The 23,291-nt window shown below is 50.5% G+C and overlaps 1 pseudogene across 1 annotated transcript; it reads left to right on the forward strand.

Annotated features, from left to right (window-relative positions):
• The first annotated feature begins 525 nt into the window (after positions 1-525).
• LOC100276852 (LOC109946005-like pseudogene) lies at positions 526-1,692 on the forward strand (annotated as a pseudogene). Its single transcript, NR_160305.1, has one exon. The product of NR_160305.1 is annotated as a protein-like pseudogene (transcript).
• The last annotated feature ends 21,599 nt before the right edge of the window (positions 1,693-23,291 follow it).

Raw genomic sequence — 23,291 nt, forward strand, 5'->3', positions numbered from 1 at the left:
CCGACTCCGATTTATCGATGTTCGATCTATGTCCAAAAATTAATCCGACTCCGTACTCTCAAACGGAATGCTCAATATGTCGTCATCAAATCAATTTTATCCGACTCGGCTAAATATTTCGTGTCCGAACTGAACTCGAAACCCCGTATCGACTGCGATTTTTAAATGTCACGATTCGCCTTCTCGGACTAAAAATCCGAAAGCTGGTCGTATCCCGAGACAATTTATTTTCGAATCATGCGTAGGAAATTGTTGCCGAGCGAAATCAAATTAGACTCTCGGCCGAATTGATCGCTCAATCGTCCGTTCGTCGAAACTCTGTTTCACTCTGTTCCGCGTACTGACGAAATCCGCACGAGAATTTTTCCGGAAAATATTTAGCGCAGCCCGAATTACACGTTTTGGGCCAAGCCCATTTAAAACCCAACCCATTAGGCCCACTAAGAAACCCTAACCCTAGGGCTTCTCTATAAATACAAACCCCTCTCCCTTGCACTTGGCTTTTATTCACTCCCACCCCTATCTTTTTTCAGCCGCCACCAGCAGGCAGCAGCTTCTCCCTCGCGCGTGTCTTCTTCCCTTGGAGCTGAGCTCCTTCTCCCATGGCGCCTCCACACTCCCAGCCGCCCTCCTCTGCCCAGCAGCCGAGCGCCCAGCTCCCTCCCTGGATCCATGGCGTCCAAGCCCCTGTGCCCTCTCTCCCATGGCGTGAGGCCCCTACTCCCATCTCTCTACCAGCGCCCAGCCATGGTGGTCGCCGACCTCCCTGCTCCCTGCTGTTGCTCGCCTTGCTTGGATGAGAAGCAGCCGAGCGCCCTCCCTGTCCATGGCGTGGAGCAGCAGCTCCCATTCCCCGGCGACATCCTCCTCGCCGTCGTCCATGGCGCCCCTGCGAACCTCCCTGTCCATGGCCACAAATCCTTGCGCCCTTCCTGCGCAGCGCCGCTGCTCCACCCCTCCCCCAGCGCCCCCTCTCTCCCATGGCCGAGCAGCAGCTCTGCTCGCCTCCCCCTCCTTCTTTTTCCCTTGCGCAGCAGCAAGAAGCCCCTGCTCGCAGTCTTGGCGTCCAACTTCGCTGCGCAGCGGTGCCGATCCAAAACAGCAGCCCCGAATCCCCTGCATCGCGTGCTCGCTCGATCTGCGCAGCCCCAACATCGACGCCGTTCACCCCGGTGAGACGACGATGATCTTTGTTTGATTCCACATCGGCATTGTTCTCCGGTGATTAAATTGTGTATATGTGCTGTTTTGTTTTATTTTGTGGAGGCGAGGAACCCCGTGTGTTGCGTGGAGAAGGCAAGTCGTTCAACGCTCGTCGGATGCTCGGAGCGATGCACAAATCGGAATCGCCATCGTCCTTACAAACACCGATTGGGTTTGTTTATGGTGAGCCGATGTATGTCGCTCTCGGTCGACTCGACTAATTATTTTGAATGGATGTGTGTAAAATGTTTCGGTTATGCGCATTGGTAGGATCGCGTTTGCGATTGGAGAACAAGAGGTTATTTGATGTGTGCGAATTGTAGTGAGTCTAATTAGGTTTTGATCGATGATGTGCAAGTGTGATTATGTGTGTGAAAATACTTTTGTATGAATGGAAGCGTGTAGAGAGGAAAATGAAGTAGAAAAGAACTCTAATGTTTTTATATCTTGGTAGGAAAAATATGTGATGTGTGGTTTGATGCGAAAAACTAAGTTACAAAATGCGGGTTAAGTTTTGAGAAATGTATCGATATGCGTTTATGTGAAAAGTATAATTGTTTTATGCATTGTAATGGGATTCATGATTATCTAGGGAGTATATTTATTGATGTGACGAGTAGTTTAGAAAATGCTAGTTGCGTAGAGGATAAATTATTAAAACATGAGTGTCGGAGTTTATATATTAGTGGTCGCGCCACGTTGATTGAAGTGTCTCGAGTGCACGCCACCATATGGTTGTACGCGAGACAAGGTTATGCGCATGGTGAGTTTAGTAAAAATCCATCGGTGTCACTTGTGCTAAGTCGAGGTTTATTTGCGCATAGAAAGTAATAACGTGCTTAATATCTATAAGTTTTAGTCAAAGTAGGAAATTGTGTTTGCTTAATTAGAGAGGTGGTGACATGCCGAAGTAGTCATCGCTTTCTCAATATTTATAAGTCGAATCGAGTCAATGCGTATTTTGTGTTCGTTAAATTATGCCTCGCATATAATGTGTGATTGTGCTCACGGATTCGAGTAGACACTTCAAGCAAGTCAAGTAGGTTTGTGTATGAGTTGTGTAATGGAGTTAATTGTTTTAGGATAATTATTGAAATGCTCTGTTCGTATGATAAACATGTATGTGTTCATGATTGGGGAGTAAATGCATGGTGATTGTGAGTTGGAGACTAGTAGTTTACGATTCGTATGAATTGGTCAGTGTGCGAATATACTTGTGAATCTGTGGGTTTATAAAAATGTTGTAGTATATGTTGTGTCTCGGATTGCGGCAATAAAAGGCAAGTTGACGTGTACGTTATCTAGCGGCGGTGTCGTTGCTCTAGTTAACCGAATGGTTAGGTAACTTGGTTAAGCTCGTAATCACAGCGAATGGCTTGTTGTGGTCTAAATGTGTATGGTTATGGGCACGGGTAAAAAGTAGTAGTGCTCATGTGGGGTCTAATTGAAACCGCAAATGGTTGGGTGATTATCGGGGAGAATGCGTCGTTGATTGGTTGTAGTAGTTTTAGTGCACTAAATGATTGGATGAAAATTTGTGAGTCTACTTGTTAGTCCTCATTTGATTATTTTAACTCTAACAATTGGTAAGGTGTTAGAATAATTCAAGTCTCTAGAGCAAGGCGATTCTTGAATTATATAGGAGCTGAAATTTGTTGATTGTTGTTTTGGGCTGCACGTACTGTTTTCAGTGTGCTGTATGTTTGATGAACTAAATTGTGTTTTCTGTAGATATGTGCTATAGAAAAGTGGTAGATAACCTTATTATATTGCTGGTGTTAAAATTTGACAGCCATAGGTCTGACGGTTTAGGAGTTAGGATTTTTACAAATTCAGTAACTGAATCTGTCCAAATTCTGTACAGATTTCAGAAACTGCATTGTTTGCTCAATTTAATGTTGCAATCTGTTCATGGTCCTTATAAGAAAGTTGTAGATGCTTTTCTGATCTTGCTTGTGTTAAAATTTCATAACTATAGGCCTGACGGTTTAAGAGTTATGAATTTTTCAAACTGATTGCTGTGTTCTGTCCTCTATCAGAACAGATTTCAAAAACTGTAATGTTTGATTTGAATAAACCTGGAATCACTTTTTGGTGATTATAAAAGTTATGTAGTGCTTTTGCCAAGCTTTCCAAAAAGTCTTGGATCACTATTTTTGGTGGTCTGAAGATTTAGTTACATGTGTTTTAAGTGTGAAGACTGAATCTGTCCAGTTTTGGACAGCACAGCCTTCATAGTATGTTTTACCCTTGATACATGCCAAACCAGCCAGGGATGTTTATAAATAATTTGTAGAACATTTAATTAGCTTTCCAGAAAGTCCAGGATCACTTTGTTTGGATGCCTGAATCTTCAGTTGTGAATTTATGAAGTTGCAAGTCAGAATCTGTCCAAATCTGGACAGTGCTGCTGTAATTGCACTTTTTGACCTTGCTAACAGCTGAATCCTGTGGAGGTAAAAATACCAAAGTTGTAGTTCACTTTGTAAGCTTTCCAGAAAGTCCTAGTTTGCTAGTTTTGGATTAATATTTGAAAAGTTATGATTAAAACAAACAACTGCTGTATTGCTGTCCTAAAATTCTGCTAGTGCTCATTTGATTGTTAGTTCACCCGTTTGGCTAAAAATGTTTGGTTTGCTCTTAAGTAATGTAGACTTGTCATGGTTAAGCTAGAGATGACATGTGTGTCTTGTTTTATATGTTTCTTCTCTAGTTGATTGTGATATAGGAGTTTCCATAGACATTGATGCCTATGTCCTCTAGTGAACTTGTGTGCTCGATGATGCTTTTGCGCGATCAATAGGGGAACTAATGAAAAGCCATGTCCAAATAAATAAAATGCGCGTACTTGTGATGTTGTTATTGTGTTGCGTAAATAAACAAACATGTTATCGTCTTTTTAATGGTGTTGATGCTGAACGTCGATAATGTGTAGATAACTAAAGCGAACATGTGGTTGTTGCAGTGTCTTACTAACTAATGTTTAGTTCGCCACTGTGTCTTGGTATACCTTGTGCTATTTTTGTGCTACTTTCATTATATTCATACATATGCATCTTGCACCTCATATAGGACCGAGAGATGATGATCGAGCCAGTGATGTGGTGCCAACCACGAGATGCCGTGGTGGACGACACAAGGAAGGATGGACTTAACCAGTGGATGCTCGCCAAGCGAGTACCTCCCCCAGCAAACACTACCTATGTGTTAAAAAGGCAAGCCCCGGTTTTATGCATAACCGTTATATATGCTATTTTACTGCACTTAATGTTTGTAGGCTTGTACTGTGCACTTAAGTGTAGGAGTTGACTGAAACCTTAGTTGCATGAACTCAGGATTCCTATTGAGATGAATACTAGTATGCTAGGTCGAGTAGCTGCTTTATTAAATAGGGATCTCGGTAGAAGTCGAGTGATTTTTCTAGCACTCGCGCGAGGTCAGGACATTGATTGTACCCACTTTCATATCATACTGATGTTGGTCTGTGGACACGGATCCATGGGGATGCGTGGTCTACGAGATGAAAATGGAATAAGGATTAACGTGCGGATACCTGTGTCAAGCGTTTGAACGTACTAAGCACATGCCGAGAAATATGGTAAATCGGTAAGCCTAGTACCTGAGTGAACCTGGCAGTGGACATATCCCCTCACGTGACCTGAGACGAGGTCTCCCATTCCGGTTATGGTGGGTACAAGTGCGGTCACTGCACGACGGCCAGTCGGGGTCAGTGAGGCATTGTACGCCAAGGCGGTGAGCCCTGATCTGCTGACGGGGAATCGATGGGGACGGTTGATATGTGTGGGGACGGAGTGCCCCTACATGTCGTGTGTTTAGGTTTACCTTGCAAGGATAAAAACTCGATTCGAATCGTCTGCTTCTCGCAGCTAATGAGACTGCTTGATCCATTGTACTGCATTGAGTAATAAGTGGAAATGAGATGACTGGCAAAAGATGTTGATTGATAAAATGTTTGATACCATGTATGACTAGCTAGGTACACATCTAGTTTAAAAAAAGGATCATACTAAAACTTGAAAAGCTAAAACTTGATTTTAGACTCAGCTAGTGCTTTTGGCAAACCAAACCCCTCAGCCAAACAGCTGCATGTCTAGAGGTAGAGGAGTAGACTCCTCACACCGGGTAAGTCTAGCTGAGTATTAGTATACTCAGCCTTGCTTGTGGCACAATTTTTGCAGGTACCCCTTAGGGTGATTGGTTGCTGGTGTGACTTGGCCTCCATCCCTGCCACCGGGATAGACGGTCAAGTGGGTTATTGCTTCCGCAGGAGAGGACCAGGAGGAGTAGCGTGGCCAGGCTTCGCCATGTTACTCGGTTTTCTCCGTTAGTTATTTCCGCTGCATTAAAAACTTATGGTTATTATTTCTGAAACTCCGATAATGTAATCACTAATGATACTTATTAAATTTGTGGTATTATGTTTTATTGTATTTCTCTGTGCCTCACCTTCGAGTGAGCTAGTGGTATTCGATCCTGGATAAGTGGCCTTGTCGGACTAGATCCGAGGGACTGACGGGTTATTCTGGTTTAAGTGCGTTGCTGCCCTTGCGGGTGTGACTTGGGCACTTAAGCTGGAATAATTCGGGCGGTTCCGCCACAGACGGGCTGAAAGCTCCGCCTCCCGAAGGCAGGGGTACCCCTCGGAACATCACGCCGCGACTTCCCGATTCATGCGGGAAGCCTCGGTCCACACCGGGCGCACGCGCAACACAGCGCCTGCGGCCCCAGGTCGCCTCGGCAACGAGCACCACCACCGCAACCGTCGGGCCCACCTCGACGAGAGGGTGCGCCGAGGCTACCACCCCAGGCGTGGGGGACGCTACGACAGCGGGGAGGATCGGAGTCACTCGCCCGAACCACCCGGTCCGCAGGCTTTCAGCCGCGCCATACGACGGGCGCCGTTCCCGACCCGGTTCTGAACCCCGACTACTATCACAAAGTACTCGGGGGAGACGAGACCGGAACTGTGGCTCGCGGACTACCGGCTGGCCTGCTAACTGGGTGGAACGGACGATGACAACCTCATCATCCGCAACCTCCCCCTGTTCCTCTCCGACACCGCTCGCGCCTGGTTGGAGCACCTGCCTCCGGGCAGATCTCCAACTGGGACGACCTGGTCCAAGCCTTCGCCAGCAATTTCCAGGGCACGTACGTGCGCCCTAGGAACTCCTGGGATCTCCGAAGCTGCCGACAGCAGCCGGGAGAGTCTCTCCGGGACTACATCCGACGATTCTCGAAGCAGCGCACCGAGCTGCCCAACATCACCGATTCAGATGTCATCGGCGCGTTCCTCGCCGGCACCACCTGCCGTGACCTGGTGAGCAAGCTGGGTCGCAAGACCCCCACCAGGGCGAGCGAGCTGATGGACATCGCCATCAAGTTCGCCTCTGGCCAGGAGGCGGTTGAGGCCATCTTCCGGAAGGACAAGCAGCCCTAGGGCCGCCCACCAGAAGATGTCCACGAGGCGTCAACTCAGCGCGGCGCCAAGAAGAAAGGCAAGAAGAAGTCGCAAGCGAAACGCGACGCCGCCGACGCGGACCTTGTCGCCGCCGCCGAGTACAAGAACCCTCGGAAACCCCCCGGAGGTGCCAACCTCTTCGACAAGATGCTCAAGGAGACGTGCCCCTATCATCAGGGGCCCGTTAAGCACACCCTTGAGGAGTGCGCCATGCTTCGGTGCCACTTTCACAAGGCCGGGCCACCCGCGGAGGGTGGTAGGGCTCGCGACGACGATAAGAAGGAAGATCACCAGGCAGGAGAGTTCCCCGAGGTCTGCGACTGCTTCATGATCTATGGTGGGCAAGCGGTGAACACCTCGGCTCGGCACCGCAAGCAAGAGTGTCGGGAGGTCTGTTCGGTAAAGGTGGCGGCGCCAGTCTACCTAGACTGGTCCGACAAGCCCATCACCTTCGACCAAGCCGACCACCCCGACCACGTGCCGAGCCCAGGAAAATACCCGCTCGTTGTCGACCCCATCATCGGCGACGTCAGGCTCACCAAGGTCCTCATGGACGGAGGCAGCAGCCTCAACATCATCTACGCCGAGACCCTCGGGCTCCTGCGTGTTGATCTGTCCTTGGTCCGGGCAGGCGCTGCGCCTTTCCACGGGATCATCCCTGGGAAACGCGTCCAGCCCCTCGGACAACTCGATCTTCCCGTCTGCTTTGGGACACCCTCCAACTTCCAAAGGGAGACCCTCACGTTCGAGGTGGTCGGGTTCTGAGGAACCTACCATGCAGTACTGGGGAGGCCATGCTACGCGAAGTTCATGGCCGTCCCCAACTACACCTACCTCAAGCTCAAGATGTCGGGCCCCAACGGGGTCATCACCGTCGGCACTACGTACCGACACGCGTTCGAATGCGACGTGGAGTGCGTGGAGTACGCCGAGGCCCTCATCGCCGACCTGGAGAGCCTCTCTAAGGAGGTGCCAGACGTGAAGCGCCACGCCGGCAACTTCGAGCCAGCGGAGACGGTTAAATCCGTCCCCCTCGACCCCAGCAGCGACGCCTCCAAGCAGATCCGGATCGGCTCCAAGCTCGACCCCAAATAGGAAGCAGTGCTCGTCGACTTTCTCCGCGCGAACGTCGACATTTTCGCGTGGAGTCCCTCGGACATGCCCGGCATACCGAGGGATGTCGCCGAGCACTCGCTGGATATCTGAGCTGGAGCCCGACCCGCGAAGCAGCCTCTTTGCCGATTCGACGAAGAAAAGCGCAGAGCCATAGGCGAGGAGATCCACAAGCTAATGGCGGCAGGGTTCATCAAAGAGGTATTTCATCCCGAATGGCTTGCCAACCCCGTGCTTGTGAGAAAGAAAGGAGGGAAATGGCTGATGTGTGTAGACTACACTGGTCTAAACAAAGCATGTCCGAAAGTTCCCTACCCTCTGCCTCGCATCGATCAAATCGTGGATTCCACTGCTGGGTGCGAAACCCTGTCTTTCCTCGATGCCTACTCGGGGTATCACCAAATCAGGATGAAAGAGTCCGACCAGCTCGCGACTTCTTTCATCACGCCCTTCGGCATGTACCGCTACGTTACCATGCCGTTCGGCTTGAGGAATGCGGGTGCAACGTACCAACGGTGCATGAACCACATGTTCGGCGAACACATTGGCCGGACGGTCGAGGCCTACGTCGATGACATCGTAGTCAAGACGAGGAAAGCCTCCGACCTCCTTTCCGACCTTGAAGTGACATTCCGATGTCTCAAGACGAAAGGCGTGAAGCTCAATCCCGAAAAGTGTGTCTTCGGGGTTCCCCGAGGCATGCTCTTGGGGTTCATCGTCTCCGAGCGGGGCATCAAGGCCAACCCGGAGAAGATCGCAGCCATCACCAGCATGGGGCCCATCAAGGACTTGAAAGGCGTACAGAGAGTCATGGGATGCCTTGCGGCTCTGAGCCGCTTCATCTCGCGCCTCGGCGAAAGAGGCCTGCCTCTGTACCGCCTCTTAAGGAAGGCCGAGTGCTTCACTTGGACCCCTGAGGCCGAGGAAGCCCTCGGGAACCTGAAGGCGCTCCTTACAAACGCGCCCATCTTGGTGCCCCTCGCTGCCGGAGAAGCCCTCTTGATCTACGTCGCTGCTACCACTCAGGTGGTTAGCGCCGCGATTATGGTTGAGAGACGAGAAGAGGGGCATGCATTGCCCGTCCAGAGGCCAGTCTACTTCATCAGCGAGGTACTGTCTGAGACCAAGATCCGCTACCCACAAATTCAGAAGCTGTTATACGCGGTGATCCTGACGCGGCGGAAGTTGCGACACTACTTCGAATCTCATCCGGTAACTGTGGTGTCATCCTTCCCCCTGGGGGAGATCATCCAGTGCCGAGAGGCCTCGGGTAGAATTGCAAAGTGGGCGGTGGAAATCATGGGCGAAACGATCTCGTTCGCCCCTCGGAAGGCCATCAAGTCCCAGGTCTTGGCGGACTTCGTGGCTGAATGGGTCGACACCCAGCTCCCAACAGCTCTGATCCAACCGGAACTCTGGACCATGTTCTTCGATGGGTCACTGATGAAGACAGGAGCAGGCGCAGGCCTGCTCTTCATCTCGCCCCTCGGAAAGCACCTACGCTACGTGCTACGCCTCCATTTCCCGGCATCCAACAATGTGGCTGAGTACGAGGCTCTGGTCAACGGGTTGCGCATCGCCATCGAGCTAGGGGTCTGACGCTTCGACGCTCGCGGTGACTCGCAGCTCGTCATCGACCAATTCATGAAGAACTCCCACTGCCGCGACCCGAAGATGGAAGCCTACTGCGATGAGGTTCGGCGCCTGGAAGACAAGTTCTACGGGCTCGAGCTCAACCACATCGCCCGACGCTACAACGAGACTGCGGACGAGCTGGCTAAAATAGCCTCGGGGCGAACAACGGTTCCCCCAGACGTCTTCTCCCGAGACCTGCATCAACCCTCCGTCAAGACCGACGACACGCCCGAGCCCGAGAAGGCCTCGGCCCAGCCTGAGGCACCCTCGGCTCAGTCCGAGGTACCCTCGGCTCGGCCCGAGGCACCCTCGGCCCAACCCGAGGCACCCTCGGCTCAGTCCGAGGCACCCTCGGCCCCCGAGGGTGAGGCACTGCGCATCGAGGAGGAGCGGAGCGGGGTCACGCCTAATCGAAACTGGCAGACCTCGTACCTGCAATATCTCCACCGAGGAGAGCTACTCCTCGACCGAGCCGAAGCTTGGCGGTTGGCGTGGCGCGTCAAGTCGTTTGTCTTGCTGGGGGACGGGAAGGAACTCTACCACCGTAGCCCCTCAGGCATCCTCCAGCGATGCACTTCCATCGCCGAAGGCCAGGAGCTCCTACAAGAGATACACTTGGGGGCTTGCGGCCATCACGCAGCAACTCGAGCCCTTGTTGGAAACTCCTTCCGACAAGGTTTCTACTGGCCGACGACGGTGGCCGACGCCACTAGAATTGTCCGCACCTGCGAAGGGTGTCAGTTCTACGCAAGGCAGACCCACCTGCCCGCTCAGGCCCTGCAGACGATACCCATCACCTGGCCTTTTGCTGTGTGGGGTCTGGACCTCGTCGGCCCCTTGCAGAAGGCACCCGGGGGCTACACGCACCTGTTGGTCGCTGTTGGGGACTTGTTCTCAAATGCTATGAATCAAGAACAAGGCAACACAAAATGTTAAATGTAAATATCCTTCGTCCTTCGAAGCATTATTTCCCTAAGGATATAATGATTTTCGGACGAAGGTTATGAAGGACATACCTTCATCAGCATAAAATATAATAATGAAGAAGGAATCATATGAAACATAAAAGATAACATAAACAGTTGTGTATTATTGTCGACTCATTTCCATTTTTTTATGATGGAAAAATAGAAATGATATCAAATTACAAATGTACCTTCAGCTCGTGAGAAGGTAAAAGTACAAGTGTGACGCAAAAGCCAATGCCAAATCAGAGTGAACAGTACGGGGATACTGTTCACCTATTTATAGGCACGGGTCGCAGCCCACGCAAAATTACATTAATGCCCTTTACATTTATCAATAACTCTATGATAATTCTCCGAGGTCTAATCTGGTTTTTCATCTTTAAGTCGGTTTCCTTTTCCGCCGCTATTCCGAAGCTCTTCTACACACAGCTTCGGCTCTGCGCCAACCTTCGTGTTCTTTATGCTTCTTCATACCGTGGCTCTGATCCGAGTCCGAAGATACCTGTTAATGTACTTTACTCCAGAAACATTGTTAAATCATGTTTTTGAGGACCTTCGGAAGCCGAAGGCCCCTAACAGTAGCCCCTCGCAATATTAATTTGTTAGAATGACAAATTCAGATTGTGAAATGGACGAAGGCTATGAGCCGAAGGTCCGAAAAAACTCCTTCCTTTTGCTAGAATAGCAACAGTCATTGGCAAATGGGACCCTCCAGTCTCCGACATAATGGGTTTATAAATATGGGCTCGCCACAATTTATTCGGCACGCTCTCTTGTCATCTGTTTTACCTGCTCAAATAGTTTTCTGCCTACAAATATTTGGTTGCCTCCCTAGTTTTAAGCTTCGGAAGCGAGAGGCAAGAATTCCGAAGGAATGTCTGAGGAGAAGAAGGTTGCTGCCGAGATGAAGCTGAGCCTTTCTGAAGAGATGCATCTGGGTTTTCTTGAGTCAATGGCAAAGATGAATACTGAGAAGATTACAAGGGAGATTTGGGAAGGTTTATCTGAAGATACTGGTGACAGTGACAGTTATGATGCAGACAGCGGGGGTGAAGATTCCGAAGATCGGCCATGGCGACCAAGCCATTCAGTCTTCGGAAAATCAACTATTGGGCAAAGTCACCTTGAAAACATGAAGGGGAGATACTTTCGAGAGATGTCCATTGTGAGAGCAGATGCCGGAGAAAGAACTGTGCCGACTCCCGAAGATGATGAAGTCGTTATCTTCCGAAGCTTTTTAAAAGCTGGGCTACGATTCCCTTTAAAAAGATTCATGGTAGAAGTTCTGAAAATATATCAGGTTTACCTTCATCAACTTACCCCTGAAGCAATAATAAGAATGGGAATCTTCGTCTGGGCTGTGAAGAGTCAAGGTCTAGAGCCAAGTGCGAAAAGCTTTTGCAATATACATGAATTGTTATATGAAACGAAGCCCTGGGGTAAAGAGCAATATCATAACAACTTTGGTTGCTACAGCTTCGGCGCTCGCTCTGGATCAAGCTGCCCCGTGCCCACGTTTCGTAAGAGATGGCCCGGAGAATGGATGAAAGAATGGTTCTATGTAAAAAATGATTTGAAGGTTCGAGAGGATATTAAGGATGTTATCATGTGCCCCATCTGGCAGCGCTTCGGACTCCGGAAACCGAAGGTAGAAATGGATGAAGCAGCCGAAGAATGCCAACGGGCCTTCGGCGTAGTCTGCTCTTTTATTGGGACAAGGGATTTAATACAAGAACACATTGCCTTCAGAGTATGGCCTCTTGCAGATAATTGGGAAGTGCCGAAAGAAACTGTTAAAGAAACTGACGAAGGTGGGCTAGTCAGGCTGAAGTATATATTCAAGTATGGAGACAAGTTCGTTGAACCAGATGATGATTGGTTAAAGAGCATTGAGACTGTGAGTGATGAATTGCTTGGGATATATTCGAAGACTGAAGATACTGCATTATCAGCGGCCTTCGGAGGCCGAAAAAAGAAAAGACTGAACCGAGTTTTTGATGCAATTGGATTCGTGTACCCCGACTACCATTATACAGTGAGGGGGCAGAAAAGGAAAGGTACGGCTTCTGCGAAAGAAACTGCTTCAGCTGCTCCTAGCGAGCCAGCGCCGAAGAGAAAAAGGGTGAAAGTTCTCACACACCGGCCACGTTACATTGAACTAGCCATAGTGCCTGAATTCGGTAGTGAAACGTCTTCGGCCCTCGAAGCTAAGGAATCAACTCCGCTGCCAGGAGCCACAGAGCTGGCCGAAGTGCCAGCAACAAAAGAATTGGAGGAACCAAAGACTTTGTTACCAGAAGCCAAAGAGCTGGCCGAAGCGCCATCGACAGAAAAGATGGAAGAAGCAAAAGCATCAACTGAGGGAGCAAAAATATCAGAAATTTTAAATCCTTCAGAAGAAATTGAAGCAGCAAAAATTAAAAAGGGGCCAATAGTGACCCCAAAAATAAAAAGAATGGTTAACGTATTGGATGTTTTGGAAACAATTAAACTTCCAAGCACAACCCCAAAGAAGACTACTGAAACTTCTGAGGCGCTTGTTGAAGTATCCGTTGCTAAAGCTCCGAAGCAACAGACTGGAATTGAAACCGGGCCTTCAGAACCGACCAAGGTAATACCTTTGGAAGCAGAAGAAGCAAAAATTGCAAAGGCAACCGAAGAAGTGAAAATGTCAGAGCCAACTTTGGTCGAAGAACTTGATACCGCTGCCCCCGAAGCAGCTTCCAAAATATACGATTATATCGTGCGACATGCTTCGGGGAAAAAGTTATCGGAAGAAGAAGTTTTTGAAGCTAATCACTATGCCAAAGAATTGAAATACCCGAAGGGGGCACTAGTGTTCAATGGGACGAACGAAGAAGATTTCCTATACTGCCTCCCAGACAACAAAGAATTGTCCGTCTGCCGGGAGATGGCTAGAAGTATGGGATTTCCGAAGCTCGAAGCTGGTTTATGTGCTATGACGAAAGAAGATCTCGCGGATAGTCTTGCGTACAATAGCCTGAAGGTGTGGGAATTAGACGTTTGGAAATTTTATAATTCGTAACTCATTCTTTTATTCTTATACGAACTCTTTTTCATATAGGGTTTAATTCTAAGCAACGCATTGAGAGCACAAAAGAGTGCCGAAGACGAGAGCTATGAAATTGCGTTCAACAATCTACGATCAGAAGTTATTAAACTGAGAAACGAAGCTCTGGAAAAAGATAAAATTCTGCTTACATTGGTAGACAAGGTAAAAAAGGACGAAGCTGCTTCAAAGGCCCAGGCCGAAGCTCAAAAACGTGAAATTAAAGATCTTCAGAAACAGCTAGCTAGAGCTAAAGAAGAACGTATACTTGAAGAGACAAAACGAGAGCTTAGTGATCAATTGGCCAATCATTTAGAGATAAGTGTTAAAGAGCTTCGTGCATCCCAGAGAAAATGCTATGTTAAATCCATAGAGTGCGTCAAGAAAATAAAATCCAGCTTCGCCAGCGTTGGCGCATTCTCTAGCGAAGAGAATTTTTCAAGAGGCAATCCTGAAGGTCCAATGGAATGGATCAGTCACGAAGCAGAGGCCTTCGAGGAAATTCTGAACAGCCGCGGCGACATCTGCGCTTTTTCGGGTGCTAGAGGGATTGCTACTGTTTTGGAGAGAAAAGGCTGCGAGCATGTAAAATCCTTAGCGCAGTCCGAAGCTACCTTGTCCACTGAAGACATTAAAGACCCCTCATCCGAAGCAAGCATGGTCGGTGGGAAATTCTTCACCGATATCTGGGATAACGGCGGCCGAGAATTGGCGCAAGAAATTATTCAAAGGAGTGAAAAAGGCATCCACGATGCTAGAAAAGTAGTGGAAGCTGCCGAGAAAAGTACAGAGCCCGAAGGGCACATAGGTATTAATTAGTGGTTGTTATCATGCTGTAATTTTTAATTCCAGACTCTGTTCTCGGTTTGTAATAGTAATATAGTCGTATCTTTTCTTCCCTCAGAACCTGCTGAGGCATCTCTGGGCCCCCACCCGAAGGGGGACGATGAAATTAGAAAAATGGCCGAAGCCATTATGGACAAGGTTGTCAACCAACTATTGAACGAAGCTGCAGAGGTAGTGCTTAAAGAGGATTGAATGCCATTGTAGAAACATTTGAAACGTAAAAATGTGTAATATATTGTAACTTTAAATGTAATGTATAATCTATTTATAGTTTAATTCTTTACGATGCATGAAACTTTGCATACATACCATTTTTTGAGCCTTCGGCGAAAAAACACCTTCCCTTCTTTTCATGCTTCGTGAAGAAAATCCTTTCTATATCATAAGAATTCGCTTACTTCTCTGATGAAAAATGTCCAAGCTTCGTGAAATATTTTCCGAAGCTATAAAAAAGTTTTGTGTTGCGTTTCCGATGAGGCTACACTTCATCTCGATTTGTCTTGTGCTTTAGCACGACTTTCTCTTTTCCAAAATATGTTCCGAAGGTCAACAATGTATCCCCTTCTTGTTCCAGATGCATTATGCTGTATGATGCTTATGTTATGCAAAAATGATGTGATGATGTTATGCAAAATGATATTTGTGCCGCAGATACATATCCCTGTAATAAAGCACACACACTTTTTATATCAGCGCTGACTTTTCGCTGTAAGCCTCCCTTAGGAGCTTCTTCGCCTTTTACTTTCAGCGGAATCAACGTTTATTTTTCGCTGTAAGCCTCCCTTAGGAGCTTCTTCGCCTTTTACTTTCAGCGGAATCAGCGTTTATTTTTCGCTGTAAGCCTCCCTTAGGAGCTTCTTCGCCTTTTACTTTCAGCGGAATCAGCGTTTATTTTTCGCTGTATGTTTAGAAAACTTACACTGCGCTCCCTTAGGAGCGACTTTCTACTGCTTCGAACAATTTGTACTGTGTCCGTTAGATCAAATGTTTGATAATACAAAGGTCCTTCGAATCAGTATAAGTTCGTATGCTTCGGCAACTCAAGCCTATGGAAAAACATATTTTTATTATGGTAAAAGACGAAAGTATTACAAAGAATTGAAATTCAATAAAAGACATTTAAACTCTTCATAATTGTTCCTTATTAACAAAAGGGTAATAGCGAATGTAGAAAATGCAAAAGAACTGCTGTTGAGGTAGGATATTTGTCAATAAATGTGCTTCGACTCTGGCACAGTGCTGTTGACTGTGCAAGCTTCGGACTCCTCTCTGAAATCCCTCTGAAGATGATTGTGCTGACTCCCTTCTGGCTGTTGTCCTCGCTGGGTCGGCGGTGGAGGTGGAGGTTGCTGCCAAGATGCTTGGGGTTGGCTCGCCGAAGCAATAGAAGCTGCAGGGTGGTTGCCTACATATTCTGGAATATAAGGTGAGTGATACGAAGCAGTATGCATGACCTGCTTCGGCTGACTCTGTTGCGCTGCTGCTTCCGCTATTTCCTTCTGCTTTTGGATGGTGACATGGCACATCCTGGTAGTATGGCCCTTGTCTTCACCACAGAATAGGCAATATATTTTTCTTGGCTGGTCTCCAAACCTTCCCCCGAAGCCCCTGGCGCCTCTGCCCCTTGGCGCTGGCGGCCGAAAAGAACTCTGCTGTTGGGCCGAAGCTTGTGAAGAGTGTTGTGGCCTTTGCTGCTGGCTCCCTCGATCATCAGTTTGAGCAGAGTTATGGATTGACCTAACATGCCTCGGGTGAAATCTTCCTCCGAAGCCCCTGGTCATTTCAGAGAACCTGAATGCTTCCTCCCTTGTTTGGCGGAAGTCATTGTCAGCTCGAATGTATTCGTCCATCTTCTGGAGCAGCTTCTCCAACGTTTGTGGTGACTTACTGGCAAAGTACTGCGCTGATGGTCCCGGCCGAAGCCCCTTAATCATGGCCTCAATGACAATTTCATTTGGCACTGCTTGTGCCCTCAGGCGCAGAAACCTCCGGACATACGCCTGAAGATACTCTTCATGGTCCTGGGTACACTGGAAGAGAGCCTGAGCGGTGACTGGCTTCGTCTGAAACCCTTGGAAGCTAGTTATCAGCATATCCTTCAATTTTTGCCAAGAAGTGATTGTCCCTGGCCGAAGAGAAGAGTACCAAGTCTGAGCAACGCTCCTGACGGCCATGACAAAAAGATTTTGCCATGACTGCCGTATTGCCACCATACAAAGATATGGTTGCTTCATAGCTCATTAGGAATTGCTTCGGGTCTGTGTGACCGTCATACATAGGGAGCTGGGGTGGCTTGTAAGACTGTGGCCATGGTGTAGCCTGCAATTCTGTTGAGAGAGGAGAAGCATCATCAAAAGCAAAGTTTCCATGATGGAAATCTTCATACCAGTCATCCTCATTGTGGAAGCCTTCCTGATGAAGCTCTCTGCGTGGAAGCCTTCGGCTTTGGTCATCTTGAACAAGATGACGAACCTCTTCAGAAGCTTCGTCTATCTGTCTCTGAAGATCAGCTAGACGAGCCATCTTCTCCTTCTTGCGTTGCACCTGTTGCTGAAGGATCTCCAGGTTTTGGATCTCCTGATCCAGGTCATCCTCCGGAAGTGTTGGACTGACAGCCTTCCTCTTCTGGCTTCGGGCCTCTCTAAGAGAAAGGACATCCTGATTGGGATCCAGCGGCTGTAAAGTACCAGCCCCTGTCGCTGAAGCTTTTTTCGGCGGCATGGCGAAGGTGATGCTTGCCGAAAGTGTTCAAGATTCAAAAAATGGAAGTGAGTTCACCGGAGGTGGGCGCCAATGTTGGGGACTTGTTCTCAAATGCTATGAATCAAGAACAAGGCAACACAAAATGTTAAATGTAAATATCCTTCGTCCTTCGAAGCATTATTTCCCTAAGGATATAATGATTTTCGGACGAAGGTTATGAAGGACATACCTTCATCAGCATAAAATATAATAATGAAGAAGGAATCATATGAAACATAAAAGATAACATAAACAGTTGTGTATTATTGTCGACTCATTTCCATTTTTTTATGATGGAAAAATAGAAATGATATCAAATTACAAATGTACCTTCAGCTCGTGAGAAGGTAAAAGTACAAGTGTGACGCAAAAGCCAATGCCAAATCAGAGTGAACAGTACGGGGATACTGTTCACCTATTTATAGGCACGGGTCGCAGCCCACGCAAAATTACATTAATGCCCTTTACATTTATCAATAACTCTATGATAATTCTCCGAGGTCTAATCTGGTTTTTCATCTTTAAGTCGGTTTCCTTTTCCGCCGCTATTTCGAAGCTCTTCTACACACAGCTTCGGCTCTGCGCCAACCTTCGTGTTCTTTATGCTTCTTCATACCGTGGCTCTGATCTGAGTCCGAAGATACCTGTTAATGTACTTTACTCCAGAAACATTGTTAAATCATGTTTTTGAGGACCTTCGGAAGCCGAAGGCCCCCAACAGTCGCCATCGACAAATTCTCCAAGTGGATCAAGGTCCGACCCCTAAACAGCATCAGGTCCAAACAGGCGGTGGCGTTCTTCACCAACATCATCCATCGCTTTGGGGTCCCGAACTCCATCATCACCGACAACGGCACCCAGTTCACCGGCAGAAAGTTCCTGGACTTCTGCGAGGATCACCACATCCGGGTGGACTGGGCCGCCGTGGCTCACCCCATGACGAATGGGCAAGTAGAGCATGCCAATGGCATGATTCTACAAGGACTCAAGCCTCGGATCTACAACGACCTCAACAAGTTCAGCAAGCGATGGATGAAGAAACTCCCCTCGGTGGTCTGGAGTCTGAGGCCAACGCCGAGCCGAGCCACGGGCTTCACGCCGTTCTTTCTAGTCTATGGGGCCGAGGCCATCTTGCCCACAGACTTAGAATACGGTTCCCCGAGGACGAGGGCCTACGCCGACCAAAGCAATCAAGCTAATCGAGAAGACTCACTGGACCAGCTAGAAGAGGCTCGGGACATGGCCTTACTACACTCGGCGCGGTACCAGCAGTCCCTGCGACGCTACCACGCCCGAGGGGTTCGGTCTCGAGACCTCCAGGTGGGCGACCTGGTGCTTCGGCTGCGACAAGACGCCCGAGGGCGGCATAAGCTCATGCCTCCCTGGGAAGGGCCGTTCGTCATTGCCAAAGTTCTGAAGCCCGGAACGTACAAGCTGGCCAACAGTCAAGGCGAGGTCTACAGCAACGCTTGGAACATCCAACAGCTACGTCGCTTCTACCCTTAAGATGCTTTCAAGTTGTTCGTATGCCTCGTTCCCACGCAAAGTTTAGTCATCAAGGAAGGGTCAGCCTTGCCTCGGCAAAGCCCGACCCTCCCTCGGGGGCTAAAAGGGGGGAACCCCCTCTGCGTCGAAATTTTCCTCGAAAAAAGATATTTTCTGCCAGAATGTCTTTCGTGCTTTTCGACTACTTCGAAAGTGGATCCTGAAAACGACGGAGTACACGTAAGCAGCCAAGGCTAACCGAGCCGAGGGACTCCTACGCCTCCGGGATACGGATACCTCACTCATCACCTTCTGCGATAAGTAACTCATGCTCGGATAAGTGACTCCGCGGACCGAACAGGTCTTCACGCTCGAAAGCCCCTCTGCTGAAACGATTTTTCGGGCCTTTTCGACTGCGTCGGCGACAGAACCCTATGGACGAGTAAGAGTGCGCGTAAGCGGCAAGGCCGACCGAGCCGAGGGATTCCTACGCCTCCGGGATACAGATACCTCACTCATCACCTTCCGTGAAAAGTAACTCTCGCTCGCACAAACAATTCTGTTACCGACAAACAAGTCCAGATACTCGAAACAAGAGGAAAAGAAACGCAGCTTTACAACACGATGATGGTGTGTTTTGGCCTCGGCGGCCGCAGAAAACATACACACACTACAAGATAATCCGATCCTGCAGGCTCGGATCTTGACAGTTGAAAGGAGCAGCAACACCCTCGGCGTCAACTACACCTTCGGCGAGGTCCGACCTAGCCTCGGACGGCGACGCGGTCGAAGGATCTCCACCCCGAAGGACGACATCAGCACCACGCCCAGGCCATCGCCGCCAGGGCCTTCTCCAGGAATCCGGCTCGAGCAGACGACTCGGCCGGCCACCCCGAGGCCTCGGCCGGCTGTCCCCCGAAGACATGAGCCCGACCCGTGGCCTCGGCAACTCAATTCCTGCGTCGGTCCTGCCAGTGGACGACCCGGTCAGGCTCCGGCCGACCAAGTCTTCTTTTCGAGCCAACTCTGCCTCTGTTCGAGCTGACACCGCTACCCCCGGCTTCGGCTCATCGAAGAGCGGCCGAGGGGTTCCTTTAACTAAGCAAGAGAAGCCTCAGACAGCAAGGCCGACCGAGCCGAGGGACTCCTACGCCTCCGGGATACGGATACCTCACTCGTGACCTTTGCACGGGGCAACTCACGCTTGGTGAAGCGGTTCTATTAGCCGACAAACGAGTCTTAGTGCTCGAAATGAGGAAAAAACACTGCTCCGCGCCAAAAATACACACATGTTCAGGCCCCGACAGCCACAATGAACAAAACACCGGCATTCAAGGTGCCATCACAAACGGAACTCCGGTTCCGTCCCCGCGGGTATGAACAACCTCCACACCGGGGAGCCTGCGGGGCGACAAGTTCCGGGCGACTCGCCAGCGACCTCTGCAGCAGCAGCTATGGTCCCAGGACGGACGCGGCCACCAGAAGGCTCTCGTTCGCGTCCCCGCTCAAGGGACGCGAACCAGACATCAAAGCCAAAGAGTCGTGTGGCGTCCGCCTCTTCACCAACGTCGCACCGACGAACGCGGGCCGCTCCAAAGCGCACCAGCAGGTCCTCGCCACGAAAGCGAGGAAGAGGACGGAATGTTGCATCCTAGCTGGGCAGCAACAGTTCGCCTTCCCCAGCATGGCTGGAGGACGCCTCCTCCGCAGAGCTGGAGGATGGTTTCCACCACCAGAAGCTGGAAGAGGAGGTGGCCAGCCGACCCGTGCGGGAGGTAGAGCCCTGGCTCGCCTCGCTCTCCGCCCCAGCAAGGATGATGAACATCCTTGAAGCTGAGGGCGGGACCAAGATCGCAGCCCGGCTTGCTTCTCCCCATCCAGGGGCTGGTGGTCACCGTCTTGGGTGACCACTATAGGTGGCCAAACGGGCCGGGCTATATGGGCTAGCACGAAACACGACTATTTTGGCACGACACGAACACTGCACGGCACGATATTATAGTGCCCGGGCTGGCACGAGGCCCATCATGGGCCGTGCTTGGGCTTAGAGACAAGCCCGTTGGGCAGCACGAGCACGACACGATTAGCGACGACCCATTTAGCCCGCTGGTTGGCCCGTTCGGCCCAAAAAGCCCAGCACGACCCGGCCTGGTCCATTTATGGCCCGATTACCACTAGTCCAGAGTTTAGACTCCAGATCCAGAGATGGTTCAGTAATCAGTATCCAAATTCCAATACCAGGCAGGCAGCCCAGGCGCCCAGCCACTCGCTTAGAGACAAGGCCCATTTGGCAGACGCCACTCGCCGCTGCGCAGACGGCCCACTGGCCCAGACAGGAGACAGTGGCTGGCCGGCCGGCTGGGTAACCCTAAATTGCGTAACCCTATAAGCGCAGGCAGCCAGGCAGTAGACAGTAGTGCGCGCACCAGCCGCCAGCGAACGACGACCGAAAACCCTAGGTTCGCCACCGCCAGTCGCCACTTCGCCGGTCGCCAGTCGCCCTCGCCACTTCGTCGGTCGCCACTCGCCAGTCGCCACTTCGCCGCTCGCCAGCCGCCGCTCGCCAGCCACTAGGTTGTACTCTTTTTTCCTTTAGGGTTTTGTCCCCATGTAGTTGAAATGGGGTTTTACCTAAAGGTTTTTAACGAGGCAACCAATCTAAATAGCTCTTTATAAAGCATGGTGATCTATTTTTTGATGTCTCATCTCATGTATGGCTGATTGTCTGATTTTGTATGGCTGGTGGTGTAATACTGTAATGCTTGTATACTTGTATGGCAATGGCACTATGGCTGATTGTCTGATTGTATGGCTGGTGGTGTAATGCTTGTATACTTGTATGGCAATGGCACTATGGCTAATTGTCTGATTGTATGGCTGGTGGTGTAATGATGTATTAGTGTATTGTATGGTTGTATATTGTGGTGACAGTAATGCTGTATTAGTGTATTGTATGGTTGTATATTGTATTCTTGATTGTCGAACAAATGTATTACGTACATATTTGCTATTTGCATGGATGTTCATGTTTGTGATGTGGGTATAGGGCCAGCACGGCACGGAAGCCCAGAACGGCACTACGGCCCGGCACGGCCCGATTAAAGTCAATAGTGCCGGGCTTGGGCTGCGGCGCAGGCCCAAGTGCCGGCACGGCACGGCCCGACAATTAATAGTGCCGTGCCTCGGCCCAGCTAATTTGGCCTGGCCCATGATGGGTCCGGGCCGTGCTAGCCCGGCACGGCCCATTGGCCACGTATAGTGACCACCGGCGAGGGGATGCAGCCGGGCCGCGTGATGAAAATCCTCGAAGCCGAACGATGGCTGAGAGGTACCAACTTCCACGAAGTTGCATTCCTCCAACGACAAGGCGGAAGGATTGCGGGTGTTCCCCATCCGGGGGCTCGGAAGGTGGAAAGACACGATGCATAAGGGAGCGCGAAGACATGGTCGCCTTTCAAGGGGGTCACCCTCCTTTTAAAGGCGACTCTCCCTACTTGCGTCCCCAGCCGTCGCGGGCTGAGTCTTCTCCAACACGCTCCAAGGTCCTCCCCCTATGGCGCGGGGGCTGGGTCCCACGCGTCATGCAAGCTGGCCCAGGGCAGAAGAAGCCAAACCGCCGCGCGCGGTGCATGCAACTGCCCAGCGGTTACAAGCATTCCTCCACTTTCGCCTAGACCAGCGGGTGAAAGGGCGGACAGCCATGCAGTCGGCATGCAACCGCGCCAAGTGGGCGCGCTCCTCCGACTTCCAACGCACCCAGCATGGAGGCCCAGGCCCACGCGTCATGCAACCGGCGCGCCGGTTGCTACGTGCGAGCAACTGCACCGCCACTCGCACCACTACCACGCCTCCTCGACTGCGGAACCAGTACCGTGACTCGAGGCAACCCTGCGTACGACCCAGCAGTGCCAGCCAGGCGCGACGGTCAATACGGCCAAAAATGCGCCGGCAGTAATGGCGGTGGCCGGCGGGCAGGAGCAGCGGTCACGTCGTCAGCCAAGCTCACGTCACCTCGTGGGACAGCGAGAGAACCCTCTCTCACGGCGTGAAGACGACGCGCCCGTGTTCCGTTCCTCGAATGGCTCGCGCACGCGCAACGGCCGCCTCGCGAACCACTCGCCCTGTCGCATTAACTCCGCGGCGGGACAGGCGGCGCCTCAGGCAGGAGAAGCAAGCGACACTTCGCCTTCGCCATGATGACCGCGTCAAAAAAGGTACGCCACGTCATTCGATTTCGTATCCTTTTCCTTTTCCTCTTTCTCTCTCTTACAACAGGGACCGGGAAAGGGGGATACCCCGAAAAGGATCCTTCTCCGTGAAGGAAACAGGCCCCGAGCCTCCCTACTGATCAGAGGTTCAAAGGCTGGCCCCTCGGAGGGGTTTAACAGCCGCCTCAGAGCACTTGGGTTCCATGCCCACTACTGGTCAGAGGTTCGAAGGCCGGCCCCTCGGAAGGGTTCAACGGCCACCTCAGGCCTCTCGGGCTCCACGCCCACTACTGATCAGGGGTTCGTAGGCTGGCCCTCGAAGGGTTCACAGCCGCCTCAGACACAGAGCGAGGGATGACCCTGGGTACGTTCGATACATAACCAAGGCTCAGGCTATGCTCTCGAGGTACCCTAGGACATTTCCGAGACCAGCGGGAACGATCTTGTAACGGAATCCCATCAAAGGGAGGCATCGAGCCCTCGGACCCCGTCGAAAGGGGACCGGGTCCGGCAGATCACCCGCAGGTACTTTTGGAGCGCGC

The sequence above is a fragment of the Zea mays genome, chromosome 7, assembly GCF_902167145.1.
Source record: "Zea mays cultivar B73 chromosome 7, Zm-B73-REFERENCE-NAM-5.0, whole genome shotgun sequence".
Taxonomy (NCBI): Eukaryota; Viridiplantae; Streptophyta; class Magnoliopsida; order Poales; family Poaceae; genus Zea; species Zea mays.